Below are 23,059 nucleotides of genomic sequence, written 5' to 3'. Positions count from 1 at the left end.
CAATTAACTCTAAGCCCTTGACCACCCCGTTTGGGATACATGGCGTCTGGCAATGAATGAATGAATGAATCTTTGTATTTAATTACTGAAATACAGATTTATAACATGCCATTAAAAAAATACTGCAAGGGAACAGAAATAAATAGTCCTTACCAGTGCCATGGGTAGTATTTAGCCAAGATAGTCTTGCTGGATTGTTAGCCACTATTTTGGGAGTTTTTAACAGGAATTCCAAATGGTTAGGCTCATAGTCTACATGAGCGTCCTCCTGCAGTTGGCATTTGTAGCTGTTAGGGCACTATATTCTGACGGGCCTTGTAAATTGGTGGATTTTAGAATAAAACCATCTTTTTGCAAGCCCTAGGTATGTAGTGCCCTCAAACAGCCTTGCTGGACAAGACACCCTTTCCCTCTTACTTACACCAACCTGTGCAGCTGAAAACCATAAATGAAAACAAATAGCTGTTAGTTGGCATGCAATGGGATACTGTTCAGTGCCAGGAACTGATCACAGCTGATTACCAAGAGAAGGTTCACGGGATGTAGGTTCCCATGTTGATGTCAGTAAATTGATGGTTTTTCATTTGCAAGTGAAACATGCTGCCCCAAACCATGACAGTTGTTTGGGAAGTGTAGTAGCTATTACAGCATTACATTCCTAGGACTTAATACAGTAATACCTCAATCTATGATACACCTAAATCATTAGATGTGATACCCTGGCTTAATAATGGGGGTAGAAATACCACCATACCCCACCTAATGATGGTCAAACCTAGGGTCAACGATGGGTTTTGATTTTTTAAAAACCGATTTTGATGATATTTTCGACTAAAATTGTGTGTTTAGGTTGATCATTTTGGGGTACAGTTTACTAAGCTTGATTTTTTCCAGATATATTTGACAACTTTCCGATTTTATTTGTTGGTTTTAGTGAGTTATTTACAAGTGTTAGGCTTAGGTTAGCATCTTTGACAGCTGTTAGGCCATTTAGATTGGCTTTAAACTTGTTTTTTGGCTCATTTGGGTGGGTCTTGTACTTGGCTGGGGGGAAACTCAAGGCTGGTAAATGCTTTCCATTACTTTACATGTTAAAAGTACCCTGATATACGAAACCCTGCCTAACGATGGGGTTTTACCTAACCAGTTGCATTGTTAAACTGGAGTATGCATGTACTGTACAAAAGTTTTTTTTTTTTTTTTTTTCTAAAACCCTGCAGTATGTATATATGATTTGTCTTGAGAATGGAGAAGTCATTTGTAGTCAGGTATAACAACAGTGTCTGTAACCCATCCACACTATTGATAGGACCAGTACTTTGTTTTGGTTAACACATGATTATTCTGTTCAACACAGATATCCCTGTGCAGTCAAACAGTACTTCTTGGTGGTGTCATAAAATGGCTGCAGGTTTCTTACTTAAGATGCCTTCAAAGGTGCAAACATCGAGTGTAAAAATATGCTGGTGTAACTTTAACTTGCTGATGAGTAAACTCCAGCTTTCACATTGTATTACTCATATTTCACCCTAAATTTGCAGTCAGTTAAATGTTTTCATCCTTATGCGACCCATTAGTTATGAGTCAGAAGCAGTTGTATCACTTTAGGCTGTTTCACTTTAAGAATGACACATCCTGCTTAAATACTAATTAAGAAGTGGAAGTACTGCTATAGAGATCCAAAAGTTTTTCCCCACCTTACAAAATTCCCTTATCCACAGCACCAGGTTTTGCTCATTTTGTTTCATTTTTGAAGGCTGCAACATGCTTGCATCCATTGGCCTTGGTCACCTGATGGTGGCTGTCCATGCTGCTCAATCTCTGGCTGCTTCCCTATTCAGTTCCTTATCCCTGAGGTCACACTCATTGACCTTGGCCTGGTCTTTTTTGGTCTACCTCTCGTAACCCTACCTCTAACATTAACACCCCAAGTTCTGCACCTAATTATCATGCCCCATCCTCCCCACATGCCCAGACCTCCTCAATCTACTTCTCTTCATCACAGCACCAGTACATTCCAGTCCCATCTTACCTCTCAACTCTTCCATCGTAAACCTAGCACCCCCAGGCCTCACACCCAGGGATGCACTGCACTTCCACCTAATCATTGCCATTTCTGTATGTTTGAGTCTGCGAATATCCTCTTCCTTAACTGCCCAGGTCTCACTACCATACAGCATTGCACTCCTAACACATGCTGCGTAGAAAGATCCCTTAGCACTGAGGGAGAGCCCTCTCAATGTCAGGAGAGGAAACAGCCCCCTGAACTTTTTCCAGCCACACCTGACTCTAGCCACAGAGCTAGTTCCAGCCCCACCTCCAGCACATAACATGTCTCCCAAATAAAAAACTCCTCCACACACACGAGACTTACAAGCAAACTCCACATGCTCTTCCTAACACACCACACACATGAAATCAGCATTATCTCACAGTACCTCTATTACCACTACATCTCTTATGCACTCATAAACACTGCAGAAGATGGAATTACAGGACTTCCCATGCCCCTGTGGCAATTCGCACATGGCTACTCTCTCTCTTGTTTGACAGTACTGCCACCAGCTCTAGATACCATCACTTTTGCTTTATATGCATTTACTCTTAAGCCCTTGTGCCCCATACCATCTCTCCACTGCCTTAATCTTTCCTCTGCCTCCCTTTCATTCTCTGCAATCAACACCAAATCATCAGCACACAACATCTCCCACGGGAGTCCATTTCTGAAGTCACGCGAGAGTGCTTCAGGTACCATGATAAACAACAAGGGGCTCAAAACTGACCCCTGATGCACACCAACATTCATGGAAAATTCATCACTCAAATCTCCATTCACCTTTACCTGGGTGTGAGCACCCACGTACTTGGCCATAACCACCCTAACCACCTACTCCTTGATCCCAAGCTTTCTCCTTGCCCACTACACCACCTCTCTGGTGACTTTGTCAAAGACGTTCTCCAAATCAGTAAAAACAAAGAACAGTTCCTTCTTCTTTCCTGTATATTTTTCCTGAACCTGTTGAACAATGAATATGGCATCAGTGGTCCCTTTGTCTGGCATAAACACAAACTGCATCTCATCAATTTTCACACTTTCTCTGATCATACCTTCTAGAACTCTCTCCATTACCTTCATTATCTGATCTAAAAGCTTTATGCCTCTATAAGTTTGTCTCTCCAGGACATCACCTTTTCTTTTGTACTTATTTACAGTTACACTCTTCAGCCAGTCATCTGGGGCGACACACATATAATTTTATTTTATCAAGTTAATGGCTAACCCCACTCCTGCATTTCCTGAGGCTTTCAGCATTTCAGCAGTCAACCTAGACACCTGCTGCCTTCCCCACCTGCATCCTGCCTGTTGCCCTGCTCATTGTAGCAGTGTCAATCAAAGGACAAGAATCAAACACTGGATCTGCTGGCTCCAAACCTTCCCTGTTCCAGTCAAACTCCTCATTCAGCAGCCGGCTGTAATGCTCTTTCCATGTGTCTTTAATATTCCCACTAATCACCACTACCATCCGTCATCATTCTTCACACACTGCTCACCTATGATGTCCCTATTCTCCCTCTTCATCTGATTTGCCACCTTAAATATCAGTTCTTCCTTTCCACATGATCTAGTTCATCAAGTACAGTTTGAAACTTGGGAGATGAGGCCAGTAAGTATATATCACCCATATTTTACACAATGGGTGAAAAATATTGTTCAGTAACGTCAGAACTTGTTACCATTTAATGTGGGATTGTCACCGCATCTGTAAAATTGCACTTTATTGTTTGAGCAAACAATTACATTATCAAACCTAGGACTATAACAGGGTGGTGGAGCACAGTACCTAAAATCGGTTTTCTTGGAAGCTAATAAAGCTACATAGAACCCATAATATACATCATTGGAAAACTCATGGAAAAGTACTAAATGTTGCCTGAGTGACCTTCTCAAAATTTTTGCCCTAATAATGCTGGATGAAAGCTAGAAATTGCAAAAATGAGCACCAAAACTGGTTAACCTCTGATTTCATTAAGGCAACAGTAGACGTAAACGTATTGGAGAACTTATGACAAATAACAGATATCACTCAAATGGCGTTTCTTAGAATTCACCAAATTGAGCAGAAAATCTGGGTAATCTCAGAAATTGCCATATTAAAGCTACAGTGGAGCTGCACACATCATTGGAAAACTAAAATAACAACACAACAAGCTGCTCACTTGCTCACTCAGACATATTTTACACCTTAAGGTGTGGCCATCTGTAGCATTCTATATATTAACTGTGCTTGTATTACTTACATTATGGACATCTGTTTGCAGAAACTTTGTTCTTTGATGACTGATGATGAATGACTTGAAAAGGGTGTATGCTGGTATACCAAAGAAGGATGACCATTCCCAGCCCCTAACTATCGCCCAATAGCTTTAACATCCTATGTTTTAAAAGTTTTTGAGTCTACTCTTAAAAAAAATAATAATAATAAAGCTTCTTTCCTGTCACTGATTGTCAGTATATACTGAGTTCCACCAGGGATGCTTCTCTGGCAATCTTCTCACCTACCTTTCAGACTCTTGGTCATCCTTCTTTTGGGACTTTGGCGAAAGCTTTACTATTGCACTTAACATCTCAAAGGCTTTTGATTGAGCCTTGCATAAATCTTTAATTTCCAAACTGCCCTCTTATGGTTTCTATCCTCCTATCAGTGCCTTTTATCTCTAGCTTCCTTTCTGGTTGTCCTATAGCAGCCGTTGTAAACAGCCACCATTCTTCTCCTTGAGTTATCAGTAGTGGTGTTCCTCAGGCCCTGTCCAATCACCTACTATCCTCTGTTTATTCTTCAGTGACCTTCTAAGCTGTACAACTAACCCTATCCACACATACACTGATGACTCCACCCTTCACCTTTCCACTTACTTCCTGCAGCATCCATCTCAGCAGTTACTTCAACAAACAAGGGATGAGGCAATGGCACACCTAATGTCTGACTTGGTTCATATCTCCGCGTGGGGTAAAAGTAATCTTGTTGCTTTTAATGCATCAAAAACTCAGTTCTTACATCTATCAACCCGACAAAATCTTCCTCAAGGGTATCCTCCAATTTTTAGCAATATCCAACTCAATCATCCATCAGCTTTAAACATACTTGGGTTTCATTCTCTCAGGATTTGTCTTAGAAAGATCACATTTCCTCTCTTATAAATTCTGCTTCCAAGAGATCAGGTGTGTTAAACCAGCTCTGTGACTTTTTTACCCCTGCACAATTGTTGACTTTATACACAGGTTTTATTCACCCCTGTGTAGAGTACAACTATGTGTGGGGAGGCACCTCACCTGCAGCTCTTCTCAACTAGATGGAGTCGAAGGCTTTTCATCACAGTAACGCTCCTCCTCTTACTGGCTTCCCAACCTCTGTTACTTCGCTGCACTGTTGCATCTTCATCGCTTTCTATCGCTGCTTTAATGGTCACAGCTCCTGTGAATTGTCTGCTTCCATCCCTCCACCATTACAGCAGTCGCATAGAACCTGTCTAGCAACAAACTCTCATCCCTTTTCTGTCCAGCTGTCCAATGCAAGAGTTAACCGTTACTCCCAGTCCTTCATGTATGCAACAGGTCACTGTGGAACTGTCTCTCTCTGTCTGTATTTCCTGCTGTCAGCGATCTCCAGTCTTTCAAACGCAGTGTGTCCAGGCATCTCGAAATGAGTGGATCTTGAATTTGACTCTCTGTTATTTTGATTTTGTTTGTTCTTGGAGGAACAACTTGCAGGCTTCTGGCCTTTGGTTCCTTCTTCCTTGCATTTAAAAGAAGAAAAAAAAAAAAATCATGTTGTATCATGTTGTGATGTTGGCAGGGACGGCAAGCCTGGCGTGATGGGATGCTGGCGGCCTTAGCCAAACTCAAGAAAGATGCCTTAGAAGAGGAAGAAGCTGCCAAGAAATAGACAGTTTGGTTAGCCTACTCGGCATAACTGTGTCAACTCACCTGTTGAACATGGTTGTGAAAATTCAGGCATTTAATTGCTGACAGTTCTTTGTAATCCAATATATTTTTTGGTAAATATTTATGCTGTTTGCAAGGAGCAGAAATATTGATATTTTGTTGATATAATATTTTTAACACCAAACAGCTGAACATGTGGTAGATCAGGGGTACTCAGCTACTGTGTGTGAAGGTCCAGACACACAGTTTCCTACGTAGTAAGGGTCAGGATGAAAGTCTTAATTCAAAATTTGTTAATAAGAAACATATTAGAACACACATTACAATTTACTTCAAGCTACGTGGATTTTTTGTCTAAAAATGTTGATGAAAATAAGCTACAGAAATAATTTCTCTGAAGAAAAAAATGTATTGAATTACATTTATTCTAAAAGTTACCACCCATTCCACTAGCAGCTAGTGTGCTGGGGTCCACACAAAAGCTCACCGCGGTCCATTTTTGGACCTCGGTCCGGTCGAGTACCATTGTTGGTAGATTATTCACAAATAAATTCTGTACTTATGTAGGTAACATCACCTCCATGTGAAAGTTGCAGGTATTTGATGAGAGAAAATGTACTTGCAACATTAACCAACCCAGTAATAATAGCTAAGCAGGAAGCATTCACTTCTCAAGGCCACCATGATGACTGTATATTTGACAATGTACTACAATACCATGCAAACAGTGAGGGTTCTGGCATATTTAATTGGCTGTTTTTCCTTACATAGATTAGAAGCACCTGTGGAGTTTGTGGCAGCTCTGCTACAAGTGATTTGATGACTTGACTTAGGTTTGTACAGGTATGAAGGGCATATCTCAGTCCTGGCCACCTGAAGCAAGAGGAGCACTCCCCTGGTATGAAAAGTTTCCCGATAAAATATTGGGTTATCCAAGTTAGCATTCCTTAGTCCCTAAGCTGCAGCATGCCTGTTAGAAGAAACCTCCATGGTGTGAAAGATGTGGGAAAAATTGACCTTTTCACTTCAAGAAGGTTATAGAAATACCTTATATTGGTAAAAATTTTATACCAAGGAAATGGGGTGCTTCTGAAAAGCTCCGACCTGATAGAGGGCACTGCAGACTGTAGTTTAACACAGTCCCGCACTGTTTAAAAAGCCTGCCTCTTTGTTAAATACCAACACTTGTATGAAACTGTGAATCACAGTAATGTCACATACCATAATATAAATACTGTAATACAAATAGAAAACGTAATTATAACGTAGCGTGAATTGTCTTGTTTATCCATTGATGGCAACCTCATTGTTTCATTGGTCCTGTAACTTTACATTTCTAATACATAGTGGAAGTTTGGTTCTTAATATATAGTTGGCTCAGACTGTAAATTAAGCCTAGTGGGTATCTTGACTCATTCAGTCTCTATGTTGGCTTAAATTTAGTGTTGAGTAAATACTGGCATTCATCATCATATGTCATACGGTCTAGGAGACCGTCCCAAGAACAGGATGAGGATGGACGTTGAAGATAAAGCAAGCCAAGACATCTGTCTTCGCTGCAGATACAGGGAGTCAAGTTTTACATTCATGATCTGCATAGCTGGATGTACTGTAGAGGAGTTCAAGATGAGTGACTGTGGAATGAAGAAGAAGTTTAGAACAAAACAGGAGACTGTCCTGTGCTGCACACACATAACTTGGGTGAGCAAAATTTTGAATATCAGTATTTACTCATCATTGAATTTAAACCAACATAGAGAGTGAATGAGTCAAGATACCCACTAAGCTTAACTTACAGTCTGAGCCAACTATATATTAAGAACCAAACTTTTACATAGTAGAAATGTAATATTACACGACCAATAAAATGATGAGGTTGCCATCAGCAAATATTTCATTTCTGTATATGAGTGGTAGGTGGGGGTGCTCACCATCCACTCACTCGATGTAGTGTTGCTTTCGGGTGTCTGCCCCTTCCTCTCCTCCATCCTTCTTTCCTTCCATCCTCTTCAATCATTCTTTCCTTCAGGCTTTCCTCTTCCTTCTGCCTGTGGGTGACTCTATACTGAGTGACAAGCCAAATGGTTTCCTGTACACCAGGAAACCATTTACTATGCTGGGTGGTAACCATATGACCAAATTTTGGCGCCTGGTGGTTAAGTGGATAACTATTGTGCTCCAATCGGATTGAGCCGGTGATGGTTTATATCCAAGGGGTGGTTGGGGTTTATTGCTCATGTAATGCCACTCAGGGATGAGTGAGGCTGGTCACTATCATCTTAAATGTCAGGACCGACTGCCTAGCCCTGGGCTCCTATGCTTCTCATGGGGCAACGTAGGATTGGATGATGGATACGTAAAACAATTCACGCTGTGTTATTATTACGTTGTCTATTTGCATTATTTATATTATGGTATGTGACATTACTGTGATTCACATTTTCACGCAAGTGTAGATGTTTAGCAATGACAAACAGGCTTTTTAAACAGTGCAGGACTGTGTTAAATTAGAGTCTGCAGTGCCCGCTATCGGATACTAGCTTTGAATCACCCCATTATTCTTTGCATGCAAATGAAACAAATTACAAGATTAGGTGCCTCCAGTGTACATGTAATAATAACAGAAAACACCAGGTTCTTCCATTTTTGGCTGTCGTAGCATATTACACGCAAGCAGGCAGGAAATAGCAATCAGTGACCAGTAGCTACAGGAGACAGAGTTTACATCACCCTTTTTCTGACCATTTATCCAATATAAACATGTGCTTTGTGCCATGGAGAAATGCAGAAAATGTGAAAAATTAGGTGTGATACCAAAAAGCGTACCACAGTTAACCAGAGGTACCTTCCAAAAGTCATGTTGGGGCCAAGTGATTCATATCCTGAAGAGCTGTAGAACTTAAACTTGATTAACCCTATACCAGGTACTGGTATATTGAAACCTGTCTTCTAATGAATGGGCAGCTGGCCTATGAGGAAGGCATGGCAAAATCTGGGTTGATGGGCTGACCATCCACCTCCAGTACGGAAAATAATTTGTTTCCTCTTTAACTACCATAGCTACATGTAACAAAAATAATTAGCTGCTGACTACACAAGCCATTTTCCCCATTAGCATTACAGAACAATACTACAGCATTTGAAGAACAAGGCATATGGGCCTGATGGGATCCCTCCTATTGTCCTCAAGAACTGCACTTTTGTGCTTACACCGTGGCTAGATAAAATATTTTGCCTTTGCCTGTCAACTTGTACCTTTCCTCCTTTGCTGGAAGTTTGCTCTCATTCAGCCTGTCCCCAAAAATGGGTGACCATTCTCAGCCCTCTGACTATTGCCCAATTGCTTTAATATCCTGTATTTAAAAGATTTTTAAGTCTGTTCATTAAATAATTTTAAAGCACCTCTCTTATCACAGCCTTCTTTCAGATCATCAGTATGGGTTCCTCTAGGGATGCTCCACTGGCGATCTTCTACCATTCAGACTCCTGGTCATCCACCTTTCAGGACTTTGGCAAAAGCTTTGCCATTGCACTTAACATCTCAGAGGCATTCAGTTGAGCCTGTCTTTAATTTCCAAGCTGCCCTCTTACAGTTTCTATCCTCCTATCTGTGTCTTCATCTCTAGCTTCCTTTCTGGTTGTTCTATAGATGCTGTTGTTAGTGGCCACCGTTCTTCTCCTTGAGCTATCATTAGTGGTGTTCATCAGGGCTGTGTCCTATCACCAACTCTCTTCCTTCTATTCAACTATGACTTTTTAAGTTGTACATCTAACCCTATCCACTCATATACTAATGACTCCATCCTTCACCTTTCCATTCGTTTCTCACAGTGCCCCTCTCTCAGTTACTTCAACAGACAAGGGATGATGCTATGGCACTCCTAATGTCTGTCTTTGCTTTTGTCTCTGATTGGGGTAAAAGTAATCTTGTTTTTAATGTATCGAAAACTCAGTTCTTACATCTATCAACCCGACAGAATCTTCTGCAGGAGTATCCTTTAATATTTAACAATATCCAACTCAGTCCTGCATCAGCTTTAAGCATACTTGGGTTTCATTCTCTCTGATTATGTTTGGAAAGGTCATATTACCTCTTATAAAATCTGCTTCCAAGAGACTAAGTGTGCTAAGCTGACTCTATGCCTCTTTTACCCCTGCACAATTGTTGACTCTATACACAGGTTTTATTTGCCCCTGTGTAGAGTACAACTCTCATGTGTGAGGAGGCTCCCTGCCTACAGCTCTTCTCAACAAGTTGAAGTCGAAGGCTTTTTGTCTCATTAAATCTCCTCCTCTTACTGGCTCCCTTCAACCTCTGTCTCTCCACTGCACTGTTGCATCTTTATCTCTCTTCAGTCGCTGCTTCAATGGTCACTACTCCTCTGAACTGTCTGCTTGCATCTCTCCACCAGTACGGCGGGCACATAGCACCCATCTGTCAACAAACTTTCAGCCCTTTCTGTCCATCTGTCTAATGCAAGAGTTAACTGTTATTCCTGGTCCTTCATGTATGCAACAGGTCAACTCTGGAACTGTCTCCCTTTGTCTGTATTTCCTACTGCCAATGATCTTCAGTCTTTCAAACGTAGTGTGTCCAGGCATCTCGAAATGAACAGATCTTGAGTTTGGCTCTCTGTTATCTTGTTTTTCTTTTTTCTTGGAGGGAAAAATCTTGCAGGCTTCTGGCCTTTGGTTCCTTCTTTCTTGCATAAAAAAATAAAAAAATTAATTTATTAAACTGGAGGCAATACTTTTCAAGCTTGCCAGGTTTCAGCTGTGAACTCAGTGGTCTTGTCATTGTCTCTCCAGTTGGTCTGGGTATCTCAGAGGAAACATAACCATTTGTAGACCTGCATGGAAACATAACATCACCTTGTTTAGCCACAGTCCCAGATTTCTCTTGAGGTATAGGATCCAGGCACCATACTCATAAAGCTTCTGACTGTAAGTCACAGATGTGGAGTGTTGTTTATTGTAAGCATTGGCTAAGGTCATTGGTGAATAAAGGCCCTAATGACCTTTATCTCACTTACAGGCAGGATGGAGGAGGGGAATCATTATTGTCAGTTGTCCAGGTGTCTGAGGACTGTCACTCAGTGCCTCATAGAAGCAGTCTTCCACCTTTGTGCATTGTCTTGAGTTTTACCATGACAGGGGTGAGGTTTTTAATGGTGTTATGGATTTTTATTTTTATTTTATTTATTTATTTATTTTTTTGAGTTTACCATGAGTAGTGATATGATCTTTGTATTTTTAATTTTCTTATGTAGTTATCTGGCAGCAGTGTCTTCAGTGGTACTCTGCCATGATTAGATGCTTTATTCAGTCAGTAAAATCATAGCTGAGGGACAGGATGATACTACTGATGACAGAGGAACAGGATGATATTGAAACTAAATTGCATGCCCAACAACTGTTGTGTTTACAACCTTGAATGTTACTTTTTGTTGAATCCTTGGATGGGAATGCCCTTCCCCTTACCATGGATTTGCAGATCGGTGTGTAAGTGACTGTCTTAACGTTAAAGTAACATTGATGGTAAGCACTAGGAGGTCCAAAATAAGGTTATTATTAAACTGATGTCCAGAGGGTCAGCCTTGATAATTCCAGCCTCAGACATCATGTGGAATGAAGTCTCCGCTAAAACTCTCAAAAGCAGTTGGCCTCGTCCCCTGCAGGGAATCGAAGCCGAGCACGACTTTTAGGGGTTTGACGTGGATGATTTCCAGTCGCCTTTGAACAGCAGGAGAGCAGGTGGATGTCAATGACGTGAGGGATTGGCTGGGCGATGACAGCGGCAGTCCTGGTTATCAGCCTGTGTCTGATGAGGAGATTGCTGCTGCTCCCTCTGCAGGCACGGAAGAGGACAGCGGGACCAAAAAGGACGAGGATCAGGACCCTGACTCGCAGCCCTCCGCAATGCCTTCAATCCCTCGTCTCAGTGTCCTCCGTGGTTACATGGAGGGGATGCTGGAGTATGCCAAGCACCCACACTGTGACAGGGAGTTGGTGCCGCTCAGCCTGGCGATGGAGCTGCAGGGAGTCTGGGATGCTGTCATCCTTCAGCAGAATCATCGGTCCTGTTGTCAGACCAGGATCGACTCCTCCTTCAAGCCTGCAACCCCCACAAGTGCCAGCCCATTCTCACCACCACCACCACCAGCTCGTTTCCCGCCTTCACCATCAGACCCTCAACCAAGCATGTCAGCATTTATGTAGACTAATAAAGTTGAATATAGTATTGTAGTTTGTGTTTTGACCATTGTGTAGTGTAAAAGGTCTACTAACATTTAATTTATGATGTAAGACAAGAGTTCTCCTAATGTTTCACCTCATCTGCTTGTCACTTTCCCCTGCTGACTATTTCACCTCCTCTACTAGTTACTTTCCTCTGCAGTTCATCTACTGTTTTGCCTCCTACTGTTCACTTTCCTCTTCTGACTATCCTAATTTTTATAGCCAGACACCTTAATCACGCAAGAGGTAGCTACAAACAAATCTCCACGTTGGCCTGTCCCCAACCATTTCGATACTCTCCCCCCAACTTTAACCCCTCTGTCTCATATACCTATCTTCTGACTAATATTGCCAAGAGACTAAAACGAAGTGGAGGATTTGGGGTGCAATTTATAGCACACGACCCACCACTAAGAGGTCCTTGGTTGGAATCCCGAGCTGACCACGAGAAGTTGGGAGAGGGTGTATTAACAGTGCAAATTACTGTTAAGTACTACAGTAAATCATCTTGCAGAATCATAGGATATCACTGTATTGGTAATGTGCATGATACTTGATGAGACTACACTCTTCAATCTATATAGTCATATTCCCACACCCCAACCAGCCACTAATATTGCCATATATGCAGATGGGGAAAGCCCATGGAATTGATGGAGTGTGTGGTGAAATGCAGAAGCATGGGGGGGGGGAGATAGTAGTAAAATGGATGTAGAAGATGTGCAGATTGGCCTGGGAGGAAGGTTGAGTCGTGGAGGATTGGAAATCGGGTATAATTATTCCCCTGGGGGTAGGGGGGTTTCAAGAATACTCCCCCAGTATCCCTGCTTGTCGTACGAGGCGACTAAAAGGGTTGGTGGTGGGTTAGTGCCCCACCCCGTAAAAAGAACTAACTAAAAAAGCAAATAAAGCGCCTCGGACCCGGACGGACCATACGTTGACGACTAAGGAACGGACAAAGGACATTCTGAGAGTAGGAACGTGGAATGTGAGAGGAGTGAATGATGAAGTGAAAGAGAGAGAGATTGTCCAGGTGCTTGAGGATGCAAAAGTGGATATATGTGGATTGACTGAAACTAAATGGAAAGGTGAAAGGATGAGAGAATGGGAATACGGTGTAGGTATATGTGCGGGAGTCAGTGAGAATGAGAGGGCAAGAGAGGGAGTATGTCTGATGATAAGCAAGAAGTGGAAGGAGAATATAAGAGAGTATGGAACAGTGGGTGCAAGGATTGTATGGGTGAGGATGAAAGTAGGTATACAAGCATGGGCGATTGTATGTGTGTATGCTCCAACAGAGGATCGAGTGGCAAGAGTGAAAGATGAGTTTTGGGCGAGAGTAGAAGCATGTATGGACAAGTTTGAGAGGAGCGAGAGAGTGCTGTTGATGGAGACATGAATGGCAAAGTCGGGAATGTACGAGTGGATGGAGTGGTTGGTCAGTGGGGTGTGCCAGCGGAAGTAGATGGGAATGGTAGTGCTTTGGTGGACATCTGTACTGGTAAGGGGTTGGCAATAGCCAACACCTACTTTTGTCATAAGATGATCCACCGGTATACATGGAGAGTAATGAGGAGGATGGATGGTGAACTTGTTGAACGAAAGGCAATGATAGACTACGTGTGTGTGGATGAGCGAATGAGAAGACAAGTGTTGGATGCAAGGGTGTGGAGAGGGTGGGGGAATGGAGTTCCCGGACCATCACTTAGTGATGGCCAAGGTAGAGCTGCAAAGAAAGTGGTTGAGGAGGCGAAGGGGAAGACAGGAGGAAGCAGCTCCTGTGAGAAGAGTGGAGAAATTGCAAGATAGTGAGAAGAGGACAGAGTATAAGAGCATAGTGGAAGAAAGATTGGGAAGGTATGAGCTAGAGCAGATGGAAGGGGTGGAAGACGTATGTAAGATATTCACGGAAGAGATAAGCGCAGCGTGTGAGGCGGTTTGTGGGGTGAGGAGGAGATGCAAGGGTGTGCAAGGGACAGCATGGTGGAATGATGAGGTGAAACGAGCTGTGGAAAAAAAGAAGAAGGCATATGGTGAATGGTTGGCGAGTAGAGGTAGGGGAGAAGATGAGAGAGAGAAGAGAGAGGTATATGTGAGCAGGAGAAGGGAGGTTAAGAGACTGGTGAAGGAGAGTAAGAAGAAAGTGGATGAAGAGTTTGGGAGGAATCTGAGTGTGAAATGGAGGGAGAGTAAGAAATTGTTTTGGAAGGAGGTAAAGAAAGTAAGGCAGTGTGAAAGGGGAAATAGTAGGGGAGTGAAAGATAGGAATAATAGATTGTTGGTGGAGAAGAGAGAGAAATTGAGGAGATGGAAGGAGCACTTTGAGAATTTGTTGAATGTAGAGAGTGAGAGCAGTGTGAGTATAAGTGGTTGGGGAATGGCTGGGAGAAGAAGAGATGAGAGGAGGGAGGAAGAGATCAGTAGGTCGGAAGTAGTGGAAGCGATGAAGAAGATTAAGCTGGGAAAGGCCCCAGGAATTGATGGAGTGTGTGGTGAAATGCTTAGGTATGGGGGTGAGATTGTTGTGGAGTGGATATGGAAGTTGTGTAGATTGGCTTGGGAAGAGGGAAGGGTTCCAGAGGACTGGAAATCAGGTATAATTGTTCCTCTGTACAAAGGAAAAGGGGAGAGAGAAGTATGTGGTAACCATAGGGGTATTTGCCTTCTTAGTGTGACTGGTAAAATATATGGTAGAATACTCATTGATAGGGTTAGGCATATGACAGAGGAGCTAGTTGGAGAAGAACAAGGGGGATTTAGGGAAGGGAAAAGCGTGTGTAGATCAGATATTTGTTCTAAGATGTTTAGTGGAGAAGTATCTAGAGAAGGGAAGGAAAGTGTACGCTGCCTTCATGGACTTGGAGAAAGCTTATGACAGAATAGATAGGAAAGGTATGTGGAAGGTATTAAGAATATATGGAGTGGAGGGGAAATTGTTGAGTGCTGTGAAGAGTATGTACGAGGGAGCTAGGGCTACGGTGCGAGTGGATGGTGAGCTGAGTGAGTTCTTTGATCTCAATGTGGGACTGAAACAGGGGTGTGTAATGTCTCCTTGGCTGTTTAATATATATATGGATGGGGTCGTAAAGGAGGTACAAGGTAGGGCAGTGGATGTGGGGGTGGCCCTAATGAATGAGGGTGAGATTTGGAAGCCTCCGGTGTTGCTGTTTGCTGATGATACAGTATTGTTGAGTGAAGATGAATGGGAGTTGCAAGGTTTGGTGAATGAATTTGGGACAGTGTGTAGGAGGAGGAAGCTGAAAGTTAATGTAAACAAAAGTAAAGTTATGGTGTTTGAGAGGAATGAAGTCACAGAGTGTGCAGTGAGGTTGGATGGTGAGGATATGGAGAATGTGAGTGCATTCAAGTACTTGGGTAGTGTGATGAGTAAGGATGGAACTTTGGGGGATGAAGTACGTGAAAGGGTACAGCAGGGAAGGAAGGTTGTTGTTGGCACACTGAAAGCAGTGATGAGAAATAGGAGGTGAGTATGGAAGTTAAGAAGTCACTGCATGATGGTATTGTGATCCCTACCCTGACGTATGGAAGCGAGGCGTGGACCTTGCAAGAGGGGAACAAGTCAAGAGTGAGAGCAGTGGAAATGAGTTACTTGAGAGGAGCATGTGGAGTGACATGGAGGGACAGGTTGACGAATGAAGAAGTGAAGGAACGTTGTGGGGTAGATGTGGATGTGGTTGAAAAGATTAGGAGAAATACACTGAGGTGGTTTGGACATGTGGAGAGGATGGAGAATGAAAGACTGACTAAGAGGGTGTATGTAGGTGAGGTGGAGGGAGGGAGGGGGAGGGGTAGACCGAGGATGAGGTGGAGGGATGGAGTTGAGAGATATATGAGGGAGGGGGGGGTGAGTTGGGGGGAGGGGAGTCAAATGGTGGGTGACAGAGTGACTTGGAGGCGTTTTGTCTGCGGCCACCCTTTGCGGGATTAGGGCGTCGGGCTATAGATAGATAGATAGATAGACAAAGGAGAAGGTGAAAAAGAAGTTTGTGGTAATCGTAGGGGCATTTGTCTTCTTGGTGTAGTAGGAAAAGTATATGGTAGGAGTGCATGATACTTGATGAGACTTACCCACACTCATCAATCTATATATTCATGATATTCCCACACCCCAACCGGCCACTAATGTTGCCATATATGCAGATGGGGAAAGCCCCTGGAATTGATGGAGTGTGTGGTGAAATGCAGAAGCATGGGGGGGAGATAGTAGTAAAATGGATGTGGAATATGTGCAGATTGGCCTGGGAGGAAGGTAGAGTCCTGGAGGATTGGAAGTCCGGTATAATTATTCCCCTGTACAAAGGAGAAGGTGAAAAAGAAGGTTGTGGTAATCATAGGGGGGCTTCTTGGTGTAATAGGAAAAGTATATGGTAGGACAATTATTGACAGGGCAATAACTAAGGGATTAGTTGGAGAAGAACAGGGAGGTTTTAGGAAGGGAAGAAGTTGTGTAATGACAGAGGATGTATTGTTGGTATAACTACCATAAAATTTGGTATACTGTGAATACTGGAAGGGAGAGTATAATTAATGTCAGACCTATTATGATTCAAGTATAAGGACGTTAAATGATTTAAGAGACTTAGTAATTCAGTAAATGTTGATTAAAACCAGTCAAGAGACAAGAAAGTTTATTCACATCCAAGAGTTCTAATAGATGAACTGTACACGGTTCACAACATTCTTTCCAAACGTTTTATGCCCCTCTGTAATTTCCTTTTGTATAATCAGTGTATCAGGTAATTTATTGATAGGTTCATCTTTAGTTAATATAGAAATGTCAGTTTGAAATGGCGGTAATAACAATAGAATAAATGGCTTGAATGATGGTTTGAATTTCGCGCCACGTAGGCTGAGCCCCCTGGCGGCGATCACGGTAGTCAGTGAAAAGAATATGGCGGCAGCAGTTATTCTTCAAGTTCCATCTCATTGCTGGTCATTTAAGATTTATTTGACTATATAACGAACACCTTCAGAGTATCAGGGTTAATTTGATCTATGATTCAAGTAGTAATAAACCTTTAATAAGCTTAGAAGTCCATGACAAGAGAGGGTCAACACTTCACAGCTGTTCCTACGATTTGATGATTTAGCAGCTGGTAATATAATGAAAGCTCCTATTTCTATTCATGTATTAATATTAAGGGGCCTATTTCTATTACATTTTAATTTGACAGCCCTGTTTATTCAAATTTTTATTGCAGCCTTATGTTTTTGTCATGATAGGATCGTATGGGGAAGGGTTAAATTTAAGTAAAGCAAGTTTATTTTTTATCTCATATCGGCAGTGGAATAAAAAGATAATGCTTTGAATACTAGTAATGAAATAGAAATGATTTATATATTAAAAAGATGGAATGATCTGATTTGAATTTCCCTCCACAGCCTGGCGTCCCGCTGGCGGCCAGTCCAGCAAACAATGAAATTCAAGATGGCGGCTCGAGAAGTTTGTGGGGAGGGCCGGTCCTGCATTCCTCCCAATTTCAACCCATTTTGGGTAAGTTAGGATTTATATAACTACATAAACTTTACCCTGAATATATTGAGACATATTTTAAGTAATATTAAAGGCGCCATAATGTGGATAAATAGCTTTAAGGACCATATGTGGACTTGTTTTCAGTCGGTGACAACACAGCTGTTCCTACCCCAAGCTGCTGAAATATTTGGAATGCTGGCACTTCTAATATTTCTTTTACTTTGAAAACTTTTTTGAATTAACACTGTGTATTCTTGTGGTGAGTGTAGCCTATACACTGTATATACACTGTATATGGCTAGTGAGGGAGTGATCGTTCTCTACCTACACAGATCAAAAGCCCTCGGGAGCAGGGGGGTGGTTGCTTTCTCAGGCAGAGGAACTCCTTGAGAGTGAAATGGCTGGGAAGCATGCTGGCACGTGACTGGCTACAGCATAGCTGGGTCTTTCGGGTGTGGGCAATCAGGCAAGTTAGCTGCCTACTGCGACTGCAACACAATGGCGAGGTGTTCAGGAAGTTAGCCAAAGAAACCTTGATGGACTCTGAAATAACAGTAATGGCCCCCAGTCCCGTGCAGCCCTTAAATGGGCAGGGGGTGCTAAGAATCTCACGGTTGCCTCAGTTACAATCTAATTCCTTTGTCAATGCAAAAAATACAATTAAAATTGGTAACTGGAATGTGAGAACGCTAAATCATGACGGTAAAATCGATGAGTTAATGAAGGTTTTTCAAAATTACGGACTTGATATTTGTGCTCTGACAGAAACTAGATTAACTGGAGTCGATAAGTTGGATTTGGAGGATGGTATACGTTTATTGATATCTGGTCGACAGGACGGAATGCATTATCTGGGAGTAGGATTGTTGCTGGGTTGTAAGGCAAATAAGGCTTTATGTGAGTGGGATCCTATAGATGAGCGATTGTTATACGCACGGTTTAAATCAAATCATGGCAACATCAGTCTGTTTGTGTGTTATGCACCTACTAATGATGCACTCGATGAAAGGAAAGACACATTTTATGAAAAGTTGCAAGAAGGAGTAGGAAGGGTACCTAGACATGATGTTTTGATCTGCGTTGGAGACTTTAATGCAGTAATGGGCTGTTCAAATGAGGGATTTGAGGCATGTATGGGTAAGATGGGAGTTGGTAGTAGGATGAGTGAAAACGGAGTGAGGTTTGGAAGCTTCTGTCTAGCAAATGGCTTAGTCATCGGGGGCACACTCTTTCAGCATTGCAATATACACAAGACAACTTGGGTGTCGCCGTGTGGAAAATATAAAAATCAGATTGATCACATCGCTATCAGTAGGAGGCCTAGAAGTTCTCTGCTAGATGTTCATGTTAAACGGGGAGCGGATATTGGTAGTGACCATCAACTCAGCATTGCAAAAATAAGGTTTAAACTTAAAAATCAGAAGAAGGAAAAATCTGGTGCTGGTAGATACGATATTGTTAAGCTTAGAAGGGAAGGAGAAGAAAAGGAGGAATTCAGATTAGAATGCAGAAATAGGTTTTTGGTGTTGGAAACGTTGGAAGAGGGGGAGAGAAGTGTAGATGAGATGTGGGACGATGTGAACAAAGTTTTGCATGAGACTGCTGAATGTATGATTGGAAGGAGACATAGATTCAGGAGAAAGAAATGGATATCAGAGGAAACGTGGGATATGATAAAAAAGAGAGGTGAGGCTAAATTGAGGAGTGAGATGCAATGCGTTGATGAACGAGAGATTGAATTAGCAAGAGCTGCGTACTGGAGTTTGAATTCAGAAGTAAGAAGGTTAGCTAGGAGAGATAAAAGAAGATGTGTGGATGAAAAGGTTGCAGAGACTGAAATCTTAATAAACAAAAATGATGGACAGAGTCAAAGAATAGCATATGAATCGATTAGAGAACTGAGTGGTAATGCAGGTAAACGCAAGGAAATACCAGTTAGAGACAGGGAAGGAAATTTATTGACCAAAGATGGAGATATTAAAAATAGATGGAAAGAGCATTTTGAGACAGTTCTTAATAGACCAATACCACCAGAAGAGGATATACCGTCTGCTCAGGAAGATTTAAATATAGAAACGAGAGTTGAGGCTTGCAGAAGTGGAGAAAGCAGTAAAACAGTTAAAGAATAATAAGGCACCAGGGGAGGATGGTTTATTTCCAGAAATGTTTAAAGTGGAGGGGGATAGATTAATAATGATCTTGACCAGGCTATTCAATAAGATATGGGTGACGGGGTTACTACCATCAGTTTGGAAGAATGGTGTAATTGTTAAAGTTCCGAAGAAGGGAGACCTGAGTGAATGTGGTAATTGGAGGGGAATCTCTTTGTCACCGATAGCTTTGAAAGTTTTCAGTAGAGTGTTGTTAAATAGGTTGGAGCCGGTGGTTGAGGGTATTCTGAGGGATGAACAGGCTGGTTTTAGAAAGGGACGTGGTTGCAATGATCAGATCTTTATAGTTAGGCATTTGATGCAGCAAGTTAATGAAATGAGAGTACCGTTAAGTCTTTGTTTTGTTGATTTTGAAAAGGCTTTTGATAGTGTTTCGAGAGAGACTATGGGGAAGATCATGAGACATTATGGAATACCAGAGGAGTTTGTGAGGGTCATTATGAACATGCATGAGGACACATTTTGTAAAGTGATGGTTGATGGTTGTCTGAGTGATTCGTTTGAAGTCAAGTCCGGAGTAATTCAAGGTGGTGTTCTATCGCCTTTACTATTTATATTGGTCATTGATTACATTATGAAACGCGTTGGAACAGAAACCGGTGCAGGTATACTTTGGGGAGAGAACAGGAAACTTTTGGATTTAGATTATGCAGATGATATAGTTTTGATTTGTGATGGGCCAGAAGAGATGCAGAGAGTGTTGGACTGTTTGGTGAGTGAAGGTCGCAAGGTGGGTTTGGTTATTAATTGTGGAAAAACTGAAATAATCAATATGAATATGGAAAATGCGCAGGAATGTGTAATTGGAGGTATGGTTGTAAAGCAAGTTGATAGGTTTAAATATTTAGGTACTTATTTAGCCAAGGATGGTTCTTTGAACTTTGAATTCGAGGAAAGGTTAAAGAAGGCTAATCAGGCAATGGGAATGCTTAAAAATATTTGGAATAATAACAATTTTTCTGTGCATACAAAAATCAAACTTTATAAGGTAATGGTTAGGAGTATCTTAATTTATGGACACGAGTCTTGGTACAGCACAGTGACTATGGAAAATAAATTCTTGGTGTTTGAAAATAAAGCACTAAGAAGAATATTAGGAGTTAAGTGGTGGGAAAGGATACCAAATAGTAGAATTAGAGAAATAATGGGAGTGCAGCCGATCGATGAATATGTTAGATTCTCACGATGGAAGTGGCTAGGACATGTGTATAGGAGACAGGGAATAGTACGAGGTACACCAGGGTGGGTGGCACTTGGTAGGAGAGGTAGAGGAAGGCCAAAAGAGACGTGGGTGAGGACAATGAGACGGGAAGCTGGAGATGAGTGTTGGGGAGATCTTGAGGAGTTAGCACAAGATAGGATGTGGTGGTGTGAGTTCATCGAGGCCCTATGCATCCCCGAGGGTGCCACAGGAAATGATTGATTGATTGATTGATTCTTGCAGCCATAAGACGACGCTACTGCTGATATACCCTGCTGCTGCTGATACCCCATACTACTGATTTATACCCTATGCTACTGCTTCTCTACTACCTATATTCTTTGTTATATAGCAGAGATGTTTTCAGGTACGTTATCAAGTACAGCATAAGTTGAATTTTGTATTAATAATTTTTTTTCTTTTTCCAGGTTGCTGATGGAGCGATTGCAGTCAGTGGTGATGGAGACCTGATATCCCAGGAGTGGCGCTATCTTGTTTCCATGAAGATTGAAGATTTCTTTTTCGCGCTCTTACACCCTCTACCCACTTAACCTGACGAAGGTCTGGCAGTGTCTAAATTCGAGCCTCTCCCCCACGGCATGCAGATTGGAGTGATACCCTGTAGCTGCTGGGAGAAGCGGGATTTAGGCCTGTTTGTCCGGGCTTCGGGTTCTTCTTTACCTCTCCTACTAAAGCCTTTCACCCACTTGCCCTGGTGGACGACATCCGGCTGGATTGGTTTCTGGCCGGAATCTGAAACCTCCCGGAGGTCCTGTTGCGCACTCAGGAGTGTGGATTCAGGCCCGACTCTGGACTGGGGCAACTGCCGAGCCGCTGGGGGATCCCGTGAGCGTGCGGGAGCACCCTCAGTTAGGGGGTTGCAGAAACTAGCTTACAAGTCGAACCTTCCATAATCGACTGGCATTGGTAGGGCCACCCAGCACTGGCACAGGTCGGGCTGGAAGTAGGGACTAGGACGTCAGGCAGGGTGTAGGAGTGGGCAGCATAGCTTCCTGCTCCTATAGTTAGGGTATAGGCAATAGGTTTCTCCCACTGTCCCTACACGAGCTCCAGGATTAGTGCTTTGGATAGTACGAAGGTTTGGTCACCGGAGCTAATTCCCATTGGACGTGTTCCGGCCTAGGTCGGCCAAACCATAGGCAGGCAGGCAGTAGGTTACCTAGGGACGATTAGCTAGGTCCCTCCAATGACCCAGGTGATAGGCTTGTATGCTTGGACTTGGTTGTGTGGTTGATATTGTGAGGGTGTGATTGTTTGTGTGGCTTTTTTTTTTTACACCCACCTTCAATTCTGCATCGGCTTCACATGGTTCCATTGACCTTTACGAGTCACAACCAGGGCTGGGGTCAGTTCATTTTTGTCAATTATCAGATGAGAATAAAACTTGAATTAATTACCAGTCATTAAAAGAAAAAGGAAATCAATTCATTTCAGTTCATTATGGTTATTTCCTTCAGTTAAGATGTTTTGAAATCAAAATCAAATCAGGAGCTGAACTTGTTAATCTGTAATACATTTAAAAACACATGAAATATGCAGGAAATAGTTGCTCATATAAATGACAATCAATATAAATGTAAAAGGTTACTTCACATTATTTTTAACTTGTGATAGCAAACTGTATATTTTACAATACATTTGAGTATACTTAAAATTAACATACTCCACTTGATATATTAACTTGTGATAGCAGATTGTATATTTTACTGTTTGGGTATACTGTAAGTTAATTATAGTACAATACTGAAATTGCATATGACATTTAAAAAAATGATCAAATTAGTCAATTCATATCAGTTGATTGATACCATCTGCAGTTCATTTCAATTATTTTTTTTAAATTTTTCTCAATCCCAAATCATTTCCAGTTCATATTGTTAAAATCACTTCCAATGCAATTTTAAATCAAATCATAATTGATCCCAGGCCTGGTCATGACTTTGGCACTGTGTCCATAATGAATACATGGAGGGCTGTCCCTTGGGTGA

At 42.0% G+C, this 23,059-nt stretch overlaps 1 pseudogene; it reads left to right on the top strand.

Moving 5' to 3' along the window:
- The window catches only part of LOC145400297 (lambda-crystallin homolog), a 138,450-nt pseudogene extending 116,849 nt beyond the window's left edge, over positions 1 to 21,601 (top strand).
- The last annotated feature ends 1,458 nt before the right edge of the window (positions 21,602 to 23,059 follow it).

Source organism: Coenobita brevimanus, chromosome 51 (assembly GCF_032717465.1).
Source record: "Coenobita brevimanus isolate Jiangsu-jjx chromosome 51, ASM3271746v2, whole genome shotgun sequence".
Lineage (NCBI taxonomy): Eukaryota > Metazoa > Arthropoda > Malacostraca > Decapoda > Coenobitidae > Coenobita > Coenobita brevimanus.
Note: the sequence above shows the minus strand (reverse complement) of the source record. Positions and strands in the feature narration are given on the sequence as shown.